General features: G+C 32.3%; 1 long non-coding RNA gene across 1 annotated transcript; it reads right to left on the bottom strand.

Moving 5' to 3' along the window:
• Positions 1 to 2,324: 2,324 nt before the first annotated feature.
• On the bottom strand, positions 2,325 to 24,006 carry LOC134707399 (uncharacterized). Its single transcript, XR_010105706.1, has 3 exons — positions 23,706 to 24,006; positions 4,032 to 4,198; positions 2,325 to 3,197 (listed from the first exon to the last, which is right to left on the bottom strand). It is a non-coding gene; the product is annotated as an uncharacterized LOC134707399 (long non-coding RNA).
• Positions 24,007 to 24,170: the final 164 nt, after the last annotated feature.

The following is a 24,170-nucleotide window of genomic DNA, read 5'->3' as shown; positions in this document are numbered from 1 at the left end:
TACTGTTTATAACTTTCTTTTTTATAAGTGTCGTCGGGGTAAATTATATCCTTTTTAAAAGATCATCAAGTGAGCTTTACAAACACGATAATGTGCGGGTTTTAATTGTGGGGACAACATATTAGTATGGACGTAGGTCAGTTGTTCAGTACCAATCTATGTAGCAATAGTTTTCATAGATTCATTCAGTTAATTGATGTAGTTAAACGACCACACAAGTTTAACCCTTTCGGAAGTATTATCTTATAAAATTGAGAATTGAAACGGTGAATATGTCCAAGTGACAATAACTCGACACAAGACCAAACAATTACCAAAGCTATTAAAGGGTCTTAAACACAGCGAGAAAATCCCGCAAATAAAATCGGGTCTCAGCTGGCCCCTAAATAAAAATGTATACTAGTTCAGCGAAAATGAACGTCACACTAAACTCCTAAACATATAAATAAACTCATCATAGATACCAAGACTTAATTTAGAATATACGCCAGACGCAAGTTCCGTCTACAAAAGACTCATCAGTGACGCTCGAATCCCAAAAAGTTAAAAAGGCCAAATAAAGTACGAAGTTAAAGAGCATTGAGAATACAAATTCCTAAAAGTTTTGCCAAATACAGCTGTGGTAATCAATGCCAGAGATAAATGAACCCAAAATTTTAAAAAGATCTTTAAGACTAACATAAGTCAGAGACTTCTAATTTTGGACAGGCGCATACATGTGAGGGGTTTAACATATTTTGTGAGATCTCAACCCTCCCCTAAACCTCGACTCAATGTAGAAGAAACAAACACACAGCAATACGCACAATGAGCAAAGATAAGCCCCGATTTCAAGCTTGAAATCAAACAAAAGATTAATACTTGGCAATCATTGGATAAAAAAGAAATGCATCAAAATGAAAGATCAAGTATAGTCATAGTCGTTAAAACAACATAAAGGAGATATGTTTTTTCTAGATTCTTATTTTATTGCAGCTTCATTTCATATTTATTTACTTTGAAACCTATATACACTTACTCGAATAGGATTGATAATGTCATGACATTTTAAAAGCTGGGAAGAGTTAACACTGTAAGATTCAAATATCTTAAATATACATATCTATGTCTGTACTAAATAAAATACTTGGGGTCATACCATTTACAAAATATGCATACATTGAATTTAACAATTAAGTATTTTAACAAATATTCTGAACCAATTTAAAATTGCACGATATTGTTTGAAGTGTATCTACTTTATGTATAGATACATTGTTTTAACTATAACTTGGTCTTGATCAGACACATCTTGACAAAGTGTAATGAAATATTGCAGCTGCTTCCTCGTGCATTACTTCGATTGATAGAAAAGTCACGATCACCGTTTGCTTACGTTATCTAAAACCATCCTATTGTGATATCCATGGGAAAATGGAAAAAATATTATACACTTCGTTTCAATTCATTTGCAAATCAGTACGTTATACGCTGTGAAGATCATCAGTAATTGGCTACAACAGATAAAACCTGATAATTTCAGGTGATTATAATGAGGGAGGGGTTCATTTAATCTTCTTTCAAGTTAACAATTTGTTATCATGGTGATAAGATTGTAGGATCAATCGGCTCATGTTATTTTGTTTTTGATGAGTAATACTAGGTTCTAATAGGTTTTTTTTTTCTGTATTTGATTAATTTGCTTCGATTCATAATGGTAACATCATGAAAATCTAATCTGTTAAGTTTAAGATTTGGTAAACAATAATTACAGTCACAATATTCTTGTAGTATAGTATGTTTGATGTTACAGGAGATCCATTTATTAATAAATTTAAACACGTAAAAAAAATGTTGTGTAAGTCAGATTTTATTTTAGTCTTTCAATCACTGTTTTTTTTTTTATTCAATACTGTAAGGTATGGGAAAAATCTGAATTAAAAATATTTTGTTTGTCATCTGCTTTACCACATTATTATGTTTTTTTCTTTCTCAAATTGAAATCAGAATATTTTTTTTTGAAAACAACATAATAAACCTCCCCCTTTTGGAATCAAATGGTCGGTTCCTTATTATTCCAGTCGCAATATTCCTGTAGAACAATAGATAAATATGAGTATATATATGTAAAAATTTATTGAGGATAATGTATTCCCTATTTCACTAGGTTTTAGAATTGTGTTATGTCCATTCGTAGCGAGTTTTTTCCCTCTCTTTTAAATAAATTTCTGCTATAACTTACTGTTCACCATATGATATTAAAGATATTAAATCACACTTACAAAGGTATATAAATGGTCTATACAGCGAGCGACTTACAGTATAGTACATGTTCTGTCGTGTATACGAATCAAAGGAAATATGTATCCTGGTGCAATCATTATTATAACGGCAAAAAAGACAAATACTATGAAATAACAATTTGTCTTAAGACATTTTTTGTAGCTAGGAAAATGATCAACAATGGGACATCTAAAAATTCCTTATTATTGTATTTTGGTGAGGCATACAACAGATGTTATTTGTTTCGATCAACACTGCTGATAATACACAATGTAAATATACATCAAATTGAATGTAACAAAAAGTTCATAGCTATTCTTTATTAATCATCTGATGTTTTTGGTGTGTTCTTATTCAATTGTTCTTTTATCAGTATCCTTTGTGACATTCGTGTGTGAACTTTTATCAAGAAATTATATCAATTTGGAAAAGCGTCGCTTTAAAAAATAACTACGCAGCATTAAATTTAAAAGCAAAAATAAAATGCATTCAGTTTTTGGTAGATAATAATTTGAATGAACCTGCAATGATTGATAATTACCAAGCATACAATATACTTTTAAAGCACGTACGATAAATAGGGTTTATTCTTGGTAACTTTAATGGCAGCATTTATTGTGATAAACATAAGGGGCTTAAAATATTCTGTATGTCCTTGACATGGAATAAATCAAAATCTGTATTCGAACATGTGGTATTATTTTCATTCATGTTGCTAGCTTGACTCAAATGGTCCAGTGATTGAAGTAAGGCGAACGTGTCTATTAAGTTTAAATCCAAATGCGGTGACTTTAAGGGCCATGGTAATACGTTTATGTTGTTCTTTGTCAAGAAATCAATGGTTACTCTTGATGTATAATGACGGGGATTGTTCTGCTAAAATGTCTCACTCTACCGGTCTATAAAATCGAACATATTTGGCATCAAAAGGTAATCTAAAAAAAAATCAATGAAAATGTTATGCTTATATGTAAATGGTTATTGTAACATACATTACATTATAAAGTGACAACCAAGTATCTCCCTTGCAAACAAAGATAGTTGAAACTCTTCAAAGTCTTGCAGCTTCGTAAAGAGAACATTGCATATTATAAGTTCACACAAAAAATAACAATTATGGAAAATAATGACATTGTAAAAGTTTTTAAAGAACAAAACTAAGTTACTGTAGTCTCACATGGTACACCTCATTTTTATGGACGCAATAGATAGATAAACCAAAGCAGAATCGTGCTTGATCCACTTTCAACAATCGAAATAGAATAAGATAAAAGTTGAACCTTCAATTCTTATATAAAAAGACTAGCTGACTTTTTTTTCACATAGTTTAAGATAAGACAATCGTCTATAAATATCAGTATAGACATCAATCATTGTTAAAATCAAAATATATGTAGTTACGTATACGTCTTTGAGCGAGTCAGGCACATATAATAATACACATAAAATGACCACTGTACTAAACATTGTTTTGTAAAAGGACAGGGTGTACATTCAATTGTCCCAAAATATCATAGAGAAAAAACAATCATAAAACCTTTCCATTGTTCACGAACACTAAGAACATCATCAAACACTCATCATTCAATTTGTGTAACGCAGGTGCACGTTTTGTCTACAAAAGACTAAACGATGGTGCTTGTATTTAAAGGTTTAAAAAGTAAAATAAATGTCAAATGTTTAGAGCCTTGCGAACCCAAACTCCCGAAAGGTTTTGCTAAATACAGGTTTTAATATGGCGTTTACTAAATGAAATCAATGTTACTCACAGTATGTTACAATGAAAAAATGTAATTTCTTGGCTTTATATTAAGCAGTGAATATATGCACTCTCTCTTCTCATCAGGTACAAGACTATGATTCAATCAGTGTCCTTCATATCAAATTATAAGCTTGGTATCTATGATGAGATTTTTTTTTCATATCCAGTATGCCACTGTGAATATAAAAGCATGATGTTAACTATATACAAGAAACTGTCAGCTTTATACTTTTGCACCAAGGTTTCTTTCCCGAAATAAACTCCAAAGTTACAGCTGTATTTATGATTTAATTAGACAAACGTATTAACCTTGTCGTAATTTGAATGATCTTTCAGAAGTAAATTAAGAGGCATATGCGCAGTGGTAAAATAAAATGAACTACATAATGTTTAAATTAATTTATGTTCATGTTCCTTCATATCGTTGTGAACTTAATTGAGGATGTATGGGGAGGGGGCATTCCACTTTGTTTAATCGAAAATGATAATTAGGTCAAGTGTTTACTGAATTTGAAACAAATTGATGCAGAAATATAATATCCTGGAGGAACGTTTTATTAAAAAAAAAGCTGAATATTGATAAATTTTTCTGTTTGGAATTTTGAAGAAAATTTGTTAACAACTTTTATGGCTACCAAAATTGTTATTTTAATTATTTAAAATCATACTCATAGATAGAATGACGGTGTTCGAATGATATCCCGTAAGAATAAGATAATGTAGTTTTATAAAATAGCATTTTAAAGAAAATAATGTATGTTGTTATGTTACAATAAAAGTAATGGGTTTTAAAACATGCATTTTTCGACTTAATTAATTCAAATATCACTCTTATATTTAATGCGTTTCGCTCGGTTTTGGTTTGTTACCCCGATTTTGTTTTTTGTCCATGGATTTATGAGTTTTGAACAGCGGTATACTACTGTTGCCTTTATTTATCAAACATTAAAAGTCCCACTTAGGTTTCATATTGCATTATTTTTTTTGGTGAAAATAGATATAACCATAGTTAAATATGAGTGTCAATGAGACAACTCTGCATCCAAGTCACAATTTGTAGAAAGTAAACCATTGAAAAAACCTCGGTTGTTTAAAATATTTGAATCAAATGACATAAAAAAATTAGTTAATAGGACCTGCTTTTGAAAATAAACGATGGAAGGCAGCTGCAAATCATTCATGTGTGACAAAGAATGACTTTTTTAATATTGAAAATGCTGTCTATCATTTAAGTTGTATAATATAATATTATTTTGTTATATCGCAAAAAAAGATATAACAAACAACAACCAATGACTCACACTAAATTACAAATTACAGTGCTAAACAAGTGTGTGAGTACTAAGGACATGTCCCTGCCTAGAACCATGGTGTGACATCACAACATAAGCGCAAACTGTACGAATCAGTTGGAAATGTCTCAACTCATCAGCTCGGCACGAACCGTAACAAACAAATTAACAAAAAGTCGGAAGACACAAATTATCGATACAAGAGTACTCGTAGTTAATCAAATCTAGTGCAAAGACGTCAATTAAGAAAAACATGACCTTGTGCATTGCCAAAATAAAAGTACATACTATTGACTGTGTGCCGGACTTCATATTTTGAACATGTGCAGTAATTAATTTTGGTTATGATTTAATTCATCAAAAACAAAATCAATATCAATATTGTTATAATAATCATTTTCACAGATCTTACATTCTACGGTGCTAGAATGATATTCTTTATGAATAATATTATTCAAGTGATAGATCTAAATTAAATATACAAGCTTTATAAACTGAAAAAATGGGGATTTGAGATCTATTTTTATGAGAATTTTATAAAATTGAGAATGAAATGGGGAATGTGCCAAAGAGACAACGACCCGACGAACGAGAATGTCAACAGCTGAGGGCCACAAAAGGGTCTTCAATGCAGCCAGCGAGAAACTCCCGCACCCAGAGGTGCGCTTCAGTTGATGTCTTTATGGCGAATTTAGTAAAAGGTTTAAGTAATGTATGGAAGCGAAATTCCAGACTTAATTACTTTACCAGTTACATATTCAAGATTAAGTTCATGTTAATTCAAAACGTCCCTACAGATACGTTCATAATGAACGAGCTGTAAAGTGTAGACACAATAAGAAGGGAACGAAGGAACATCAATGGAAACAAAACAATAGGAACGAACAAAATATATTGGACCATGTGAGCTACAAACTATACAGTGTTTTAAAAACATTCGCTTAACCATGAACATTTGATCAAGGACACTGATCATATGACAAACTGCAACTTCGCAACACAAATGTAACGCATCATTGTATAGGGTCTGTAGCATCTATATATAAAAAAGAAGATGTGGTATAATTGCCAATGAGACAACTATCCACAAAAGACCAAAATGACACAAACATTAACAATTATAGGTCACCGTACGGCCTTCAACAATGATATCGACAGCTTTATGTATAGTTCATCGATGCTGTAAAAACAATCCTCTACCTGTAGATATAAAGAGACCATAACTAGGTCTATAACATGTGTTGTGTAAAAAAATAAGTTGAAAGTAAGGTCAAATAGAGAAAACGTATATGGTGCCAGACACCTAAAATGTCATTTTCGTTTCCGTGAAACAATTTTTTTTTGGAAAAAATACAAGATTATTCAAGCATAAGATCGTAAAACATACCGGTTTTGAGAATAAACTAACTTCCTTTGCAAACGAATTGCTTCTCGATCTTAATTGCACTTTATCAATGACATTTGATAACCCATATTTCTTTATTCTTAATTATTTTGTTGACAGCGTGCATCTTTTTCCATTATTGCAAATTCTTTCTTTCTCAATTTGTACGTTATAGTATAGTTAAACCCGCAGATTGTAAGTAGATATGAAATCTTTAAAATCCTAAAATATTCGTCATAATCGATAATGTATATACAACCCTAAATAACAAAAAACAATTGTTTGATTTTATAATTACATTTTAATGCTTAATGCTGGCATCAAGCTTGTTGTTTTCATTGATGTATTTTTTTTATGGTTTTTTTTTGGCATTTCAAGACAACGTTTTTGTTTTCGGTCCGTATAAAATGACTAATTAACTTATAGTTTTGTATAAGATAATGATCCGCATATATTGCAAATAGATATAGAAAGATGTGGTGTGAGTGCCAATGAGACAACTCTCCATACAAATAACGATTTAAAAAAAGTAAATCATTATAGGTCAATGTACGGTCTTCAACACGGAGCCTTGACTAAAGCATTTTATATAATTTGAATTTCATTTTGATAACAATTATGTACCGTATTGTAAACAAAAATTGACGAAATTGCATTAATTCTAATTTACCTGTTACTTATTCATTGCTTATACTTTTGGATTTTAAAAAGTTTGTTTAAACATCATTTTCTTAAATTTAAAACGAATGTTGCTTGTTCTTAATTTGGCATTTTGGCCTGTTCTGTGTATATCAACAGATATAACATCTATTACGAACGATGAGCATTTGTACTTTAAAAGCACTCCGGATTTAGCTCTTCTAGATAACACGGATTCAAAATAATTATTTATGATTTGCAATTTTTACAGAGTTGTTAGACGTTTCAATTCTGATATTCTAGAACGTGTATAGGATTGGAACCATGTCTCAGAAAATTGATATGAATGAATATTATTGAATTGTTTATAATTATATTGATAGAACAAGTATTTATGAATATTTATGGAAACAGTATGTTATAGACCTGCTACTTGAGTACACTTGTGGGAGTGTAATGTTCATTTATTTTTAGCTGAATGTTTATAAATAGTATCACGTTTAATTGAAAAAAATATGTTTCGTTGTCAGGGATTAATAAACAAAACGTCAAAAGTAACAAAGCCATTTAAAAAAAATCAAAACCGATCTGCATTCATTTGGTTTATGCAACTGCAGAAACAAAGAGGCATTAAAATATTCTTTAAGTAATATCAATACAATATAAGGTTTATAATGCACTTTTGAGATGAATGATTCAATAAGTACTGTGAATAGAAAATGGTAAAAAGCGTTGTGCTGAAAAAGACTGGAGTAATTTAAAATGATAACTCATTTATCATATATAACATTAACTTCTTTTGAAAATAAAAGTTTTCGTCAGAAAAGTCAAACTGATAATGGACACAATTGAAGAAAATGGAAAATAACACGTTTAATAATTTCAGGCGTCCGAAGCACTTTTCCTGATTTACCTTCATCAGGAACGCTGAAAGCCAAACATTTGAGGTTCGAAGATGCATAAGTACCGAAACCTGTTTCAAATATGTTTTTTGAATGCAACTGCATCCCCTGTTTATGAAAGATCACACGTAAATGAATCTTCTTCCAGGTCTATTTGTTATTTTCTGTTTTGTAATGATCCTAGTCTTGACATTTAATCCACCATTTTTTACACCAGGAAATGCCTGCACCAAGTCAGGAATATTGTTTACCATTCGCTTAATGTGTTTGAGGTTCTTAGTTTGCCATTTGATGATGGTTTTGAATTTTACATTGAAGTACGGTATTTTTGTTAATCTACTACGTGTTCCTGAATTGGAATTAAAGTGATTCGAATTTTCCTTAAATGACTGTGTGTTCGGTACACTACTTTGTTATGTTTGTAAATAGATCATTCGGACTATATCAAATATATGATTGGAAAAATGTACTTTACTGATCGCATGCAAACTTCCTTTAAGTTAGATAACGTTTCCAGGAACCGTTCAAAGATTTGTTTTATATTATCTTGACTGATGAACATTGTTTCATCGTTAACAAAAAGTAATAAAACCATTTTCTTGTCCTGCAAAATTATATGTTGTTTATAGAAGGCATGTATCTTAATTAAACAGTTTAAAATAAGCTGTTTTAAGTTTTTTTTCATTAAAAAAAAAACTTCATTACGGCTCGTTAATTTTTTTTGCACTTCACCCTGCTCAGGTAAAACGATAACAAATCGATGACGGCAGGTTTGTTTACAATTTCACAATAATCAATTTTGAATTGTTTTTGTCGGAAATGACACTCAAAATTATAAAAACGAGTTTCGCTTGTTCTTAATTTGACATTTTGGTCTGTTCTGTATATCAACAGACATAAAATCTATTATTAGAACGATGGGCATTTGTATTTTAAAAGGCACTCCGGATATAGCTCGTGAAGATAACACGAATTCAAAATTATTTTGCTAGACGTTTGAATTTTGATATTCTAGAACCTGTAAAGGATTGGAAATGTTTCTCAGATAATTGATATGAATAAGTATTATTGAATTGTTGTTGTTTATAATTATTTTAACTTCATTCATAGAACAATCATTAATGAATATTTATAGAAACAGTTATGTTACAGACCTGCTACTTTAGTACACTTGTGAAAGTACATATCAATTACGAGTTGTTTGAGCTGAATGTGTATAAATAATATCACGTTAAATTGAAAATTTTCGTTTGTTTTCGTTGATATGGAGAGATAAACACAACGCCAAAAGTAATACAAGAAACACCCAAATAGAACTGAGAATGGAAATTGGGAATGTGTCAAAGAGACAACAACCCGACCATAGAAAAAACAACAGCAGAAGGTCACCAATAGGTCTTCAATGTAGCGAGAAATTCCCGCACCCGGAGGCGTCCATCAGCTGGCCCCTAAACAAATATATACTAGTTCAGTGAAAATGAACGCCATACTAATTTCCAAAACACAAGAAACTAAAATTCAAATAATACAAGACTGTAACGTGTAACCAGGCGTTTATATCTCAAACGTCCGTTCCAGTAAATACTTGGATCCAAGTTGTCCACAAACAATACGGTAAGGCTAAAAACTACAACTATCTATATTATGCACAATGAACCAAAATATATACACGGGCTCTTTGCCGATACAAAGTAAGTATGAACTCTTATATATACAAGTTTATACAATATAACACAATAAACCAGCCTGTCCTCCGAATGGGACGATGTGTCACTTAGAGACAGTATAGCTGGTACAGCTTGTCCTCCGAATGGGACAGTCTGTCAATACAAGACAGAGCGGTCTGGTACAACTTGTCCTCCGAGTGGGACAACCTGTCACTACCAGACAGTGCGGGCTGGTACAGTCTGTCCTCCGAGTGGGACAGCCTGTCTTGTCAATCCTATCAACATGTACGTTCACTTGTACCCAGTACAAAGTGTCTCCTGAATATTAAAGCTCTCCTAGCGTCTTAATATTACTGACGTACGCTCTGTTGACTGGTGACGGCTCATCGACAGCCAACCGACAGCCTTGAGTGCCGTTTCTCACTCTCTTATATACCCCAGGGCGAATATACTATTTTACGGATAGGGGTGTTCTCTAACTGTTTCCGATACCGAACATAGAGAGTCCCTTACGATCACCCCTATAATTTTCGACCCTGTCGCTAATTTCCCCGCCAAACGTCTAAATCTGCCTAACTCTTCCTCTAGCGTAAATCATGCATTTATACACCAAGATTCTACTAGATTCATAACCATAACGACCAATAAACATTACATAACCCACGCCTCAATATACATGCGTCCCGCATGATACACTAAAATTTACAAAATTTAATTCAACAATATTTATACATAATCCGAAATTTACTTATTTACATTATCAGCCATACAAGTTGGTCTCTTACTATCGTGACGACCATTATCCTCTAATCTCCACGAGACACGTTTCCTTTTCATTGGGCGTTTTCTCCTAGTACACTGATTGCAACCAGCAACATACATCCTAACGTCGGATTGCAAACCAGGCCAATAGAAAGACTGACGTATTTCCTCTATAGTTTTATGTATACCTAGGTGACCTGCACACTTTGTCTCATGACAGCATTGTAAAACTTGCTTACGCTCAGACATGGGAATTACCGCTTGTAATTTCACAACGTTCAGTTCACGGTCCATGTGGCGTCTAACTACTACATCACGATGGACTTCTAAACAACCAAACTGACTCCATAATGACCTTAGAGAATATCCCTTACTTGATATCTCATTGTACTGTGGCCTTTGACCCTCTGTCAACCACCGCTTAACAAATTTAAGGTCCGAGTCATTTGATTGTAACTCTTTTAAAGTCAAGTCTTCACTTTTGTCCGGCATCTGACTTGTATCAATATTCACCTGACTTTGTTCTCTCTTAGAACAATCACGGTCCGTATTTGACTGTCTGTCTGATGTTAACGGACAAGGTTTTCTACGAACATCAGTATTTCTAATTTGGGTACCTTGAACACATAGGGGGACCTTAACGTTATCGATGTGTAATACGTTAGCAGACACGTCAATCAGACACTTATTTTTCTTAATGAAGTCTAAACCTAGAATACCATCGACTTGTAGGTCAGTTACAACGGCATCTGTAGTAAACTTTTCTTTACCAAAATCCATTTTAAAACTACATTTACCTCGAAGGCTTAAATACTTGTCACTGACGGACTTTATCTGTGACCTAGTTTTACTCAAATGTGGCCTACACAAGTCAGGAATTGAATCATATACTTTTGTAGAAACTAACGTTACTGTAGATCCAGTATCCACCACAAATTTGACTGGTACACCTTGAATGTTTAACTCTACAAACATTCCTACATTCCCTGAAGCTGAAACAACAACAGCGCATTCGTCATTGTTTGAAGACTTAATTTCAGACTTCAGTGTCTTGACCGTACCGTCCGTAAATGTTCCGTTGTTATCTGTTTTCCGAATACTTTGCTTCTGATTATTATTAGGACAATTTCTTGCAAAGTGCCCTATTTCACCACAACTAAAACAAGGGTCTCCCTGTGTGTTATCTCTCTTCCCCCGTTGGAACTTTCTTTGGGACTTTAAATCTTTAATCTCATTTGTTAAGGATTGTATACTATTTTCAATCGTCTGCATCCACGTCGTCATTTGTTCCATAGATACAGCCGTATCAGGACAAGTAGGTGCTTCTGTCCGTTCGTCACTAGTAGTCCGTCGTAGGTGACCTATACTTTCTATGGCTCTACTCTCAGCTTTGTCATATGCTTCAAGTTCAACTGCCAAACGTATAGCATTGTTAAGACCTTTTGGACGAGACTGTTTAATTCTCAATCTCATTTCAGAGTCTACTAACGCATCTATAAATTGTTCTTTGGCGAGCGTGTCCCTTAATTCTAACGGAGCAGTCGGGTATGCCAGATTAGAAAGTCTTCGAACTAACTGACCTAACCCCGACAAAGTTTCACTTGCTTTTTGTCGACATTCCTTGAATTGTACACGATACAGTTCAGTTTGACAAGATGGAGCAAAGCGTTCCTCCAGTGCATATACTAGGTCTGAATATATTTGTCTCTTTTTCTTTGGTAAATCACCAAGGACTGATTGAGCCTGTCCAACCAGTGACACGGCCAAGTACAAACCTTTGTGGTATTCAGACCACATATTAACAAGTGTACACATCTCAAAGTGTGCTAAGTAATCTATCCAAGGAGTATTGCCATCATATTTTGAAGGTTTGATTTTCAAATCATTCGAACCAGAGCAAACAGTATGAGCAGTACTTTGATTTTTCGTTAATTCCTGTTTATGATGGAAATATCGATCTTTACTTTCAACAACCTTTGGACGCACACCCTGATCTTTAGGCGTAGATGATATTAAACCTTGTCCATGTTGTATTGTGCTCTCGCTAAGAGACTGTATTTGTCTACTTATTTCAGCAATTTGATCGTCAATATTTGACATATTTATTACAGTACAGTGTAATCAAAATAATACAATGTTTATTAAATAATACACTCGTGTTACAACTCAACCGCGACTAACAACTATGTCTCACGGTTGATTCACTTTAATCTTTTAAATCAATACTGACAACACATTAAATAACGACCAATCAATCAAATAGTATTTGATAGACAACTTAAATCCCAACCGCTAGCCACCAAATATGTAACGTGTAACCAGGCGTTTATATCTCAAACGTCCGTTCCAGTAAATACTTGGATCCAAGTTGTCCACAAACAATACGGTAAGGCTAAAAACTACAACTATCTATATTATGCACAATGAACCAAAATATATACACGGGCTCTTTGCCGATACAAAGTAAGTATGAACTCTTATATATACAAGTTTATACAATATAACACAATAAACCAGCCTGTCCTCCGAATGGGACGATGTGTCACTTAGAGACAGTATAGCTGGTACAGCTTGTCCTCCGAATGGGACAGTCTGTCAATACAAGACAGAGCGGTCTGGTACAACTTTTCCTCCGAGTGGGACAACCTGTCACTACCAGACAGTGCGGGCTGGTACAGTCTGTCCTCCGAGTGGGACAGCCTGTCTTGTCAATCCTATCAACATGTACGTTCACTTGTACCCAGTACAAAGTGTCTCCTGAATATTAAAGCTCTCCTAGCGTCTTAATATTACTGACGTACGCTCTGTTGACTGGTGACGGCTCATCGACAGCCAACCGACAGCCTTGAGTGCCGTTTCTCACTCTCTGATATACCCCAGGGCGAATATACTATTTTACGGATAGGGGTGTTCTCTAACTGTTTCCGATACCGAACATAGAGAGTCCCTTACGATCACCCCTATAACTTTCGACCCTGTCGCTAATTTCCCCGCCAAACGTCTAAATCTGCCTAACTCTTCCTCTAGCGTAAATCATGCATTTATACACCAAGATTCTACTAGATTCATAACCATAACGACCAATAAACATTACAAGACTAACAAAGGTCAGAGGCTCCTGACTTGGGAGCCTATAAAACCGAACTATCAATCCGTTTTGTATTGATATATTCAATTGCAGAAAATAAATGTGACAATAGTAAAACAGTACGTCTTCAAGTGATATCAATACTATATATATGTTTTAATGCTCTTTTAAGATAAATGAGTCAATGAGTTACGATACTGTTAATAAGGTGAAACAGACAGGAGTAATTTAAAATGATAATTCATGTTAACATACATGTATATTGAGTTCTTTTGAAAATAAGAATATTCGTCATTTAAGTCACACTTGAAATGAGTGCATGTTTGAACTTTCTTCCTTGTTTCAAATACGTTTTTGAATGCAATTGCATCCCCTGTTTATGAACGATCACACGTAAATGAACCATCTTCAAGGTCTATTTGATATTTTCTATTTTGTAATGATCCTGATCCTGACTATCAATCCACTATTGTTTACATAAGAAAATGCCTGTATCCAAGTCAGGAATATGATCTTTGTTTTCCGTTGGTTTGATGCGTTTAAACTTTGCTTTGGCCATTTGATGATCGAGGAACTGTTTGTTTTGAATTTTCTTTTGAGTTCGGTATTTCTGTTAATCTACTACGCGTATCTGTTCCGGAATTAAAGCGTTTTTTTCCTTTAAATGAACGAGTGTTCGGGAAACGTTTGTAAATAAATCATTCGGACTCTATCAAAATATGACTGGCAAAGTTCACTTTTTTATATACATGTGTGCATGCAAACTTCCTGTGCGATATTAAAGTAAGATAACGTTTCCAGGAACCGTTCAAATATTTTCTTCGTTTCATGATGATTAATGAGCAGTGTTTAAACCTAAAAAAAAGAGTAATAAAACAACCGTTCCTGTCCTGCTACTATCGTGTTCAAGGATAGGTTGTTTATAGCTTGCATTGACCACAAAAGGAAACTAAATAGAATAAAATTAGCTATTTATTTATTTTTCCATTAAAAAAACCTTAACTACCGCTCGTTAATTTGTATTGCACTTCACCGTGCTCAAATGAAACAATAACAAATTGATGACGACAGGGTTGTTTACAATTTCAAAATAATCAATTTTGAATTGTTGTTGTCGGAAATGACACTAGAAAACGGAACACCAATTACATGATGTAACAAAATTATGAATGTAGGAGTACGGAGAATGTTACGGGTCATATAATGGCTTAACCTGCAAAAATGAAAGAAAAGTTATAAAGGTATTGGGTCGATCTGAATAATAAACACAACAGAAAGACTTACTCTAATCTTATAATAAACACGGGACGAAGTTGTGTTTAAGGAATGATATAGATTAATTAAACATATTGTGCATTTCCAAATGTCATTTTAAAAGAAATGCACAACATTTACAAATGATCATATATGTATTTATTTTTTGTATTTTGTAATGATTGTATGCAATTGAAGAAGGTATTATCTTTTTTACAAACAGAATGTTATTATTTGCAATTTAAATTCTGTCTTGGTCAATTATGACTCTGTAATAGCATTCCTGTATATTTATAGACCTAACAGAAAGAGCATGTTCGATTTACCGCGGACACATACATGTTAGCTGCAATCCCTTTTTTCTACCATATTTATGCATAATACGCATTATTGTCAGCTTCAACATTATTCTCGTTCCATGTGTTTGAAACTTCAAAAAAATAAAGGTAAAGTGTCACAGTTTGATGCATGCACTTTGAGGTTCTTAAATATGTATCGGTTAAAACATGTGACGTAATTAAAACTCAAATATGTAAATCGAGTAATTTTTTAAACTACGAATTACATGAAATTATTTATTATCCAAATCAAATTTCCATGGTGAGCAAAGCGTGTATTATCTTTCGGATACGAAATATTTCTGTTGGCTAACGTTTTACTTCAATGCAAACGCATGTTAAATCTGCAATAATGTGTAAAAATATATGTTCCAACAAATTAATATTATACAAATATAGCCTTTGAATGAGATCGATACAAGAATATATTGACCTGAAAGAAGTATATTGACTGAGGACGAAGTCCGAGGTCGATATACTTCTTTGGGTCGATATATCCTGTATTGACCTCATACAAAGGCTATATTTGTTATATTATTAATTTCCGACCTTATTTGTATCAGAATCGTCATTTAGGTTAGTTGGAATTTTATAAATATTACATCAATTTGTCTCCTTGACAATAACAACATATTAGTTGTTATTTAATTTACTTTTTTTTTGACATCTTATGTATTTGAAGATTTTTTCCGTCAAATTATTGATCACAGATATCATGTGTTTCAAAACGTTAAACAATATCCTGAAATTCATTACATGACGTCACAAAGTATATCGGTTTTTAGATATTCCAAAAATAACCGTGCGATATGCATTTTGCCGGTCAATATGCTTTTTGCTACAGTATACGCCGTTTTCTCTCTACCTTCGAAAATATAGTTTAACATGTGACTATGCCTTAACGAATCAAATTTGTTAAATAATACGAATTAATAATATCACAGAATATTATTTTGATATTATGTTGTTTGTGTAATATTGGCAAAATATATTAAAGTATATTATTACAGTAACAATTATTGTTATGACATCACCATTCTACCAGCGTCTTGATAGTGTGTGCAATATTGACGTTAACTATGAATTAATCAGCCAATGAATCATTTTTTAAAATACTCAAAAATACAGTTCCCATGGTTTTTATGTTCTACTTCTTTGGAAAACAGTATCTATTCACCAAGGCAACAAGGAATTCAAATGAATTAACTACGTCTATGTTTAACCGATTGATAATGCTTTCTATAGAAGACGAAAAATGCTTAGTAAATGTATTTTGTTGAAAATGTAATACAAATGTTAAGTAATAATCATTCAACATCAGAACTTCCTGTACCAAGTCAGGAATATGAAAGTTATTATCCATTCGTTTGATGTGTTATATCAGTTGATTTTGCCATTTGATTAGGGAATTTCCGTTTTGAATTTTCCTCGGAGTTCAGTATTTTTGTGATTTTACTTTTTTCAGAGCATTTGATACGCTTTTTGTTATTAAGTTAAAGACAAGTATGCCACATATACAATATGTAATCTGGTTTCTCAATGTAAACTTTATAGACTTTAGATCATCTATTTAAGAATTAATTTTCTATATATGGACAAATATGTTGGGTAAAATGGTCAAATAACATGTTGGTTTATTACATGTAATAGAATCAGATATTGGTAAAACTTTTGAATAATTCGGTATTCAGAAAAGATCACTGGCAGTGTATTATTTCTAGATGCCAAATAAGAACGTGTAGACAGAGTATCACACGGGTATATCTTTTGATAGATGAAGTCTAACCACGCTGTGTTCCTCGCAAGTGCTAAATATATCCATTGTATCTATTGTATCCATTATTAAATTTTATGACGTAGTTTTTGGTACAAGTTCATTTTTTGTATTCAATTTAATTCAACTTTATTGTTCTTATATGAGTTATTTTGTTTCAAACGATCATAGTTTAACATACTTCTGATCTAGTGACGTATCTTTCTTCAAATTTTAAACTTTGGTGTACACACATTTGTCAATGCACGTCGACAATAAAGGGCTATATTTCAAAGTGATATTTCAGGACCCGTATACATAAAACTAATTAAGTATTTTGTTTTCGAACGGTTGGACATTGTTACAAGTGTAACGATAAATTAGTACTACGATTGGATTTCTTAACTTAAGAGGTTTTATGCATACGGGATCTGGTCCCTATGGAATTTAAAACTTGTTGACCAGCTAGACGAACAGATAAATAAAATTTTCATTTTATAGTTAAAATCTAAGGACATAAAAGTTAATCGGGCTTTTTTGTTTGCCTCAACTATTTCGTCTCCTTGTACCTTTAAATAGAAATGTATTAAGGTTTATGTACCCTTCTGTAGCCATTTTTGTAAAAAATGAACACTAGCACATCATAGAAAATCAAGTGAGTAATTTATGTTTCAAATTTTAAAACAAAAATCTCTGTATTAAAGGCTGCGAATTTTCTACAAAAATCTTGATTTATTTGCCGCAAAGTCCTCTTTTTCTATCAAATGCCATGAAACAGTAAAATATAATACTTTGCACCAAGTTTCCTCTTGGAATATGTACTAAATGACCTATCTATATTATTCATTATATCTGTAGTTTTGATACAATTGAGGTTTGAAAAATTCGTACAAAAATGACTACAGAAGGGTACATAAACCTTAACATAAAATTATACCAGAAATAAGAGTACTTTATGTTGTGGTGAATTAATTTTGAACCATTTCTAATACAAATGTTGTTTGAATGAAAATGACATCTAGAATCGCCATTGTATTTTAATGGTAGAATGTACTTTACTGACGTTTTTTGATGGGTTTTTTTCGGATTTAACATGTTTTACACCAGAACTGATGTAATCGAAGGATGATAATTTATGGAATTATATATAGTTGCTAAGTGTTTACATGTTATGCTTGAAGAATCGATATTACTACATTGTATTCCTGACAGAAATAAAGACATTTAGATTTTTTAATCATGGGATGAATTTGTCCATGTACGCTTTAAACTAGAGCATTACGCCTTTTTATGTCAAATCTATCAAAATTCATCTTCAAACTCGATAAAAAAAACCTTGTCTAGATTCACTCTTTACGACAATCTAAGACTCTTTCATCTTGCAATAGTATCTACACCTTTGACTTTTAAACATTTTATACAAGTATTCCCCATTCAAAACAGAAAGATATTCTGAAATTGAAAGAGTTGGTATTGCATTGTTTCATTAAAAGAAATGGTCAACGCAGAAACACGTTTCATGTTTTAGGGAGGGATATATCCTACATCGTAAAATATCACTCGTATTCAAACAATTTGGTGACTATGTTGAACGCGTCTATCCCATCAAACTAGAGATAAAGGATACATAAGCTAAGCCTTTTAAGGACAACTTTGCAACTTTACACGATATCAATAGCTTTATGTCTATCTGTGACCAGTTCTCTTTCATACATTTGGGTTTATATTATTTTTCTTTATACATCGTGATTTTCTTATATATCGTGATTTTCAGAACGGGTAGCAGCGGCCATCTTAACATCTAGAACCTGTTAGGTCGCTCTTTGTGTCAATTAAACTAAAACCCAAAATGATATTTATAAAAAAAATATAAAAAAAACATAACTATTGATACCTGCATTATGAAATTCAAGTAAAAACTCGTTCATATCAACGAAAACGAAAATATCAGTACACACAAATAAAAGATGACCGCAATTTCAGATACTGCTAATCACCCCACTTTGTTTAAAACCTTATTATGGTTGACACGTTTTTGTCACAGAGATTAGCACAATACATTTTATCGTCATTCATTAGATGTGTTAATATTTTACACTCAAAATATTTCCAGTTGGCTGAAAGTGTTAATACGTCACTAATTCCCGATGCAGATCTATTCTTCGACTGGAACTGTCCAGTCTTTTCCAGATTTTTTTTTTTTTTTTTGCTCCTTTCGAATTTCTGGTCGTCAGTTCGACAACATACAGTACATTATAAAAACATAGTATCGCGTCCAATTGTATATCTTTCTAAAAACAAAATGTCTGTGACCTTGTTCAAACTAAGTTAATGAATTCTGCTCTGAGGTTAGACCAAAAGTACCGTCTTCAAAGCTCGTGAGATGGCAAAAATATAATTTGATATTTAACCATGTTCAGAAATATCACGACTTGATCCATCGTTATCTCTCATTAGATTGTTACACAGGAGTGTAAATCGTGCATGTTCAACACGAAATTTACGTAATTTGTATTATGCAATAGCAAATGTAATTGAATTCTTCGATAATATTATATCGCATTTTTAACTTGACTGTCATCTGAAAAATCATCGAATACAATAAATGTTCAAAATCACTTCCTAGTATGCATTTCCTTTTTAAAAAAAAGTGTTATTTAAGAATAAGTGTCTAACGTTTTACCGTTTATCACAAGTAAATGTAATATTTGAACGCATACTGTTTCAAAGAAAAAAAGACTTTCGTCTCGTCTATGAATTGATGTATGCAACAACGTATTTATATGGTTACATATCAATTGTAGAAAAATCTATCATTTCTTATTTCCAACATGTTACTCGAAAAGCAAGTTGGTTTGTAACAGATCATGATTATAGACACAGACCTTCGGTTTTTTTTTAATGTTGATACAAATTTTACAAATCAGACATCTCTTTATGTTGTCCATATCTATGTTGTTATTCACATGTTGTCTTGCTTATTCAGTAACCTTTATGGGATCACCATACCTATGGCTATAACACTTAACCAAATTGTAGTTTGGATTAATATCCTACGAAGTAGAAGTTACAATCTGTGTCAAGTTGGTTGAAGTCTTTGTCATTGAATTAATGAACGATTTACATGTATCTATAAAACCTATTTAACATCGAAGTTTTCATGTCAGATTTATACCTACTAAATATGTGGCTCATATTATAGTAAGTCATTATTTTGTTTGCAATTAATGACAAAGACTTCAACTTACAAAATAACTATTACCTTATAATTCACAGCACTCATTTCATACTAACAACTTTTCACTTAAGCAATTTGTTAAAATATTTCACCAGTTGATCAGTTTGTGGGAGAAGAATTCAAACTGCAATTCGGTAAACTGCTTTAGTCATTGCTATTGTAATACCACAAAGGTTACTGGATAAGCACAGTAATAACTCATCAAACATACCAGGCTCATAATGTGGTACGCTAGACACCGATTGTCGGTGGCACTCGAAACCAAATAGTCAAAGATAATTTATAACGGAACATCCGAGAGAAAAATAGATGTGCCTATTGCGGCTTAGAATTTACCTGGTGGTAGAACAACCTTACTGTTTTGAGTATTTCAACACTTAATTAATTAAACAGGAAGTGTACATAATAATGGTCAAAGTCAACACAAAATTGCTGAATACTTGGATGATTGTACGTACTCTCCGTAACAAAAAACTCATACCGTATACTAGTGTATCATCATAGTTAGCTATAAAACACACCGGCATGTCAAAATCTGAGAAAAACAACGGCCTAGTTTATGCTAAAATAACAAGCGAAAAACAACCAAAAACAAGAACAGAATTATAGGCTCCTGACTTAAGACAGGTACATAAACGTCACAAACAGATATCTGTGAGTTCTTAACCATCCCCCTATCCTGTAATAGTAGTGTACTAGCACTGTGTTTAGTACCGAAAGACCATGTCAATCTTGCAATTTGAAAACCATCGAAAATTAATATTATCTTGTTGTGGTTTGCCTAAGTATTTTTGTTCTTGGCCTAATATGTCGAAATGATTATCGCTTATTCAAACATATTCAAGAACTTTGGTATTAAAACTTTGGTGTTTGTAAATGAAAACTGAACACTACCGTCACAATTGATCAAGTAGATTATTTTAAAGGTTCTTTGTGTTGAAAAATGTTTATTTTATTACATGGATTATTTTGGTTTATGTATTCATTTATATTATGTCGCTTTCTATATATTATGTATATGCTATTGCATTTTCTTGTATGCTGATTTGCAATTAAACTTATTACAATTGTTTAAAGTTGGCACTAATATTGGAAACTTTTAAAAAATGGCTAATAAAAGCCCTACTAGATTAAATAAATAAACATAGTTGACGTAATGAGACATTCCCACAGTCTTTTCATATAACTCAGTTATCGGGATTTTGCTTCTTTCTGAGACATTATTTTTATAAACTTTATTTCCAAATCGTTTATTTAATCGTTGAATACACACAAGTAGCCTCTTCAAGGTGACCAAGTGAAATAAGGTTCAAAAGAGCATACGAACTGTTTATTTGTTTCCAGTGACTGATTTGTTTTGATCCGAGTTCATTTGCCTTCTGAAACTGATATGATGAAACACGCTCATAAACTACGTAGTTTGTTATATTGAAGTAATAAGCCAGTCCAGTACAAGTTAATTTACAGAGGTAATACATGAAACATGATATATATCATAACATAATTATTCATAACAATATCATTGTTTACGACTATTTTGTTCTGTGCAGAATTATTTGTTACTGTTTTCTGAACTTGTGAAATCGATCTGTAACAACTGGGTCATGGCAACTGATCATTAACACGTGATAAAAGTAAAAACAACAGTCACTTTAATTTTTAAAGCAAATCGTTCTGTTACTAAAAAGCAACAGGAAATATGCTAGGCTGAACTAGAAGCAAACACATCTAGTTTTCTTCAAATTATTAAATAAAGACAACAGTAGTATACCGCTGTTCAAAACTCATAAATCCATGGACAAAAACAAAATCGGGGTAACAAACTAAAACCGAGGGAAACGCATTAAATATAAGAGGAAAACAACGACACAACACCGAAACGCAACACACACAAAAACGGACCAAGCATCAGACAAAATCACACGAGAATAACAAATATAACATCTAAACCAAATACATGAATTTGGGATAAACAAGTACCGTGCCACGTCTTATCTTAATATCTCAAAAATAAGAGAAAACAAACGAGACAACATTAAAATGCAACACACACAGAAATGAACAATAATATAACAATGGCCATCTTCCTGACATGGTACAGGACATTTTTAAAGGGGAATAAAAAATGGTGGGTTGAACCTGGAGTGGTTTTGTGACATGCCAAACCTCGCACTTTAATGGCAAAGTTAAATATAACATTGAAATGACAACATAATATTACAGGACTACAATACAAATAAATAGGAAAACATATTAGACAAAGAAACACATGATTAATAGATAACAAAAAGAATCATAGATTAAAAATAAGTTGAACAATTATGCTTTTCGACTAGTTAATTTCTTGATGTAGTATTTTAAAGAGCAAAGGGAAAGGAAAATAAGAAGATTGAAAAAACAAAGAAATTGAAGAAACAAGCACACCGAAAAGAAACAAAGATATCAAAGAACGGAAATAAAGCAATATGAAAAGGGGAAAAATATTAACTGTTACAAACAAACAAAGAAAATTGAATAAACAAGCACTGCGAAAAGAAACAAGAAAAAAAGGAAATCAAGCAATCAGGGAAGGAAAAAAATAAATTATCAACAAATAGAACAAAATTAGAACTTGATATTAAGTGCATGTTCCCGAGCTTTAAACAACAGAGATATCCATCACTTTGAAATCCAACTTATTCTACAAAACAAATAACATCTGCCTCCGTTTGTTATTGATTTCATATCAATAATATTAGCTTTCAATTAAGTAAACAAATAATGGCTACTGTGCCGCCAAAATGAACTGCACACGATTTAATAAGGGTAACCAGTACATCAGCGTCTGGCATTATCGCAGGCTAGCGGTAATTTTTCTCACTCTTTCGTCTATTTCAGGCCGATGATGACGTAAATGAAAGTCGTTATGTTGGTTAGTTTAATCAGCCAAAGCAATTACACGGTTAGCTTTAGACATACGAGCAATCTTAATAACAAACATCGAGGGTCTGGAATATTTGTTTAATTATATATCTTATCACTTTTTTAAATATTTAAAAGATTATTTCACAGATGTATAGAATAGTTTTTTCAAAGTGATATAAAGTTCACCTGATAGCATCTGATACGTACGCCTTTACAAACCATCAATAAATATAGGCTAGGTGAATGAAACAACGAAACAAAGATTTATTGTGAAATTATTTTTTTTACGTCATGAATTAAGTGCAAAATGTTTGATTATAATAGTTGATATTAACCATACACTACCTATAGCACTACCCATTATTAAACTGAGAGAAAAGTTAAAAACTTTAAAATGAATGCAAAGCTAACATCGCTGTATGCATAAGAGATAAACATAAGAGAATTTTTACCTACATACATTTGAAAATGTTGTTTTCTGTTCTGCAAAAGACATTTTGATCATAAAAATCAAATCATAACAACGGAAAGTTCTGTTGAACACATTTCTATTGAAAAGTGGTGGAGTTTTTGTGAGCAGGTTTTTTTTCCTTCTGTCTGCACCCAGCAGTGATCTTTAAACGAGCTACTGCATATCATCTTGAATAGAAGTAACGTTTACCACCCAGGTAATATTTTAGAAGATCTATTTTAACATCCTGATTGGAACTCAACGTTAACCTGATGTGAAAGAAACTTTATTTACTTTAAGAGATAGCGTGATGAATAGATAAATGGTATTTTGACTGTACAGTCATGGAATATATATGAGAATTATTCAGGGAAATTATAGAACTATTGATATATTTGATTGTATTGACTTCTTTATCCATTGAGATTTGATAATTTTATTACTGAAGAAAAGAATTTGCATTAACCATCGGCA

This window comes from Mytilus trossulus, chromosome 2 (assembly GCF_036588685.1).
Source record: "Mytilus trossulus isolate FHL-02 chromosome 2, PNRI_Mtr1.1.1.hap1, whole genome shotgun sequence".
NCBI lineage: Eukaryota > Metazoa > Mollusca > Bivalvia > Mytilida > Mytilidae > Mytilus > Mytilus trossulus.
The sequence above is the reverse complement of the archived record's forward strand: the minus strand, read 5'-3'. Positions and strand labels throughout refer to the sequence as shown.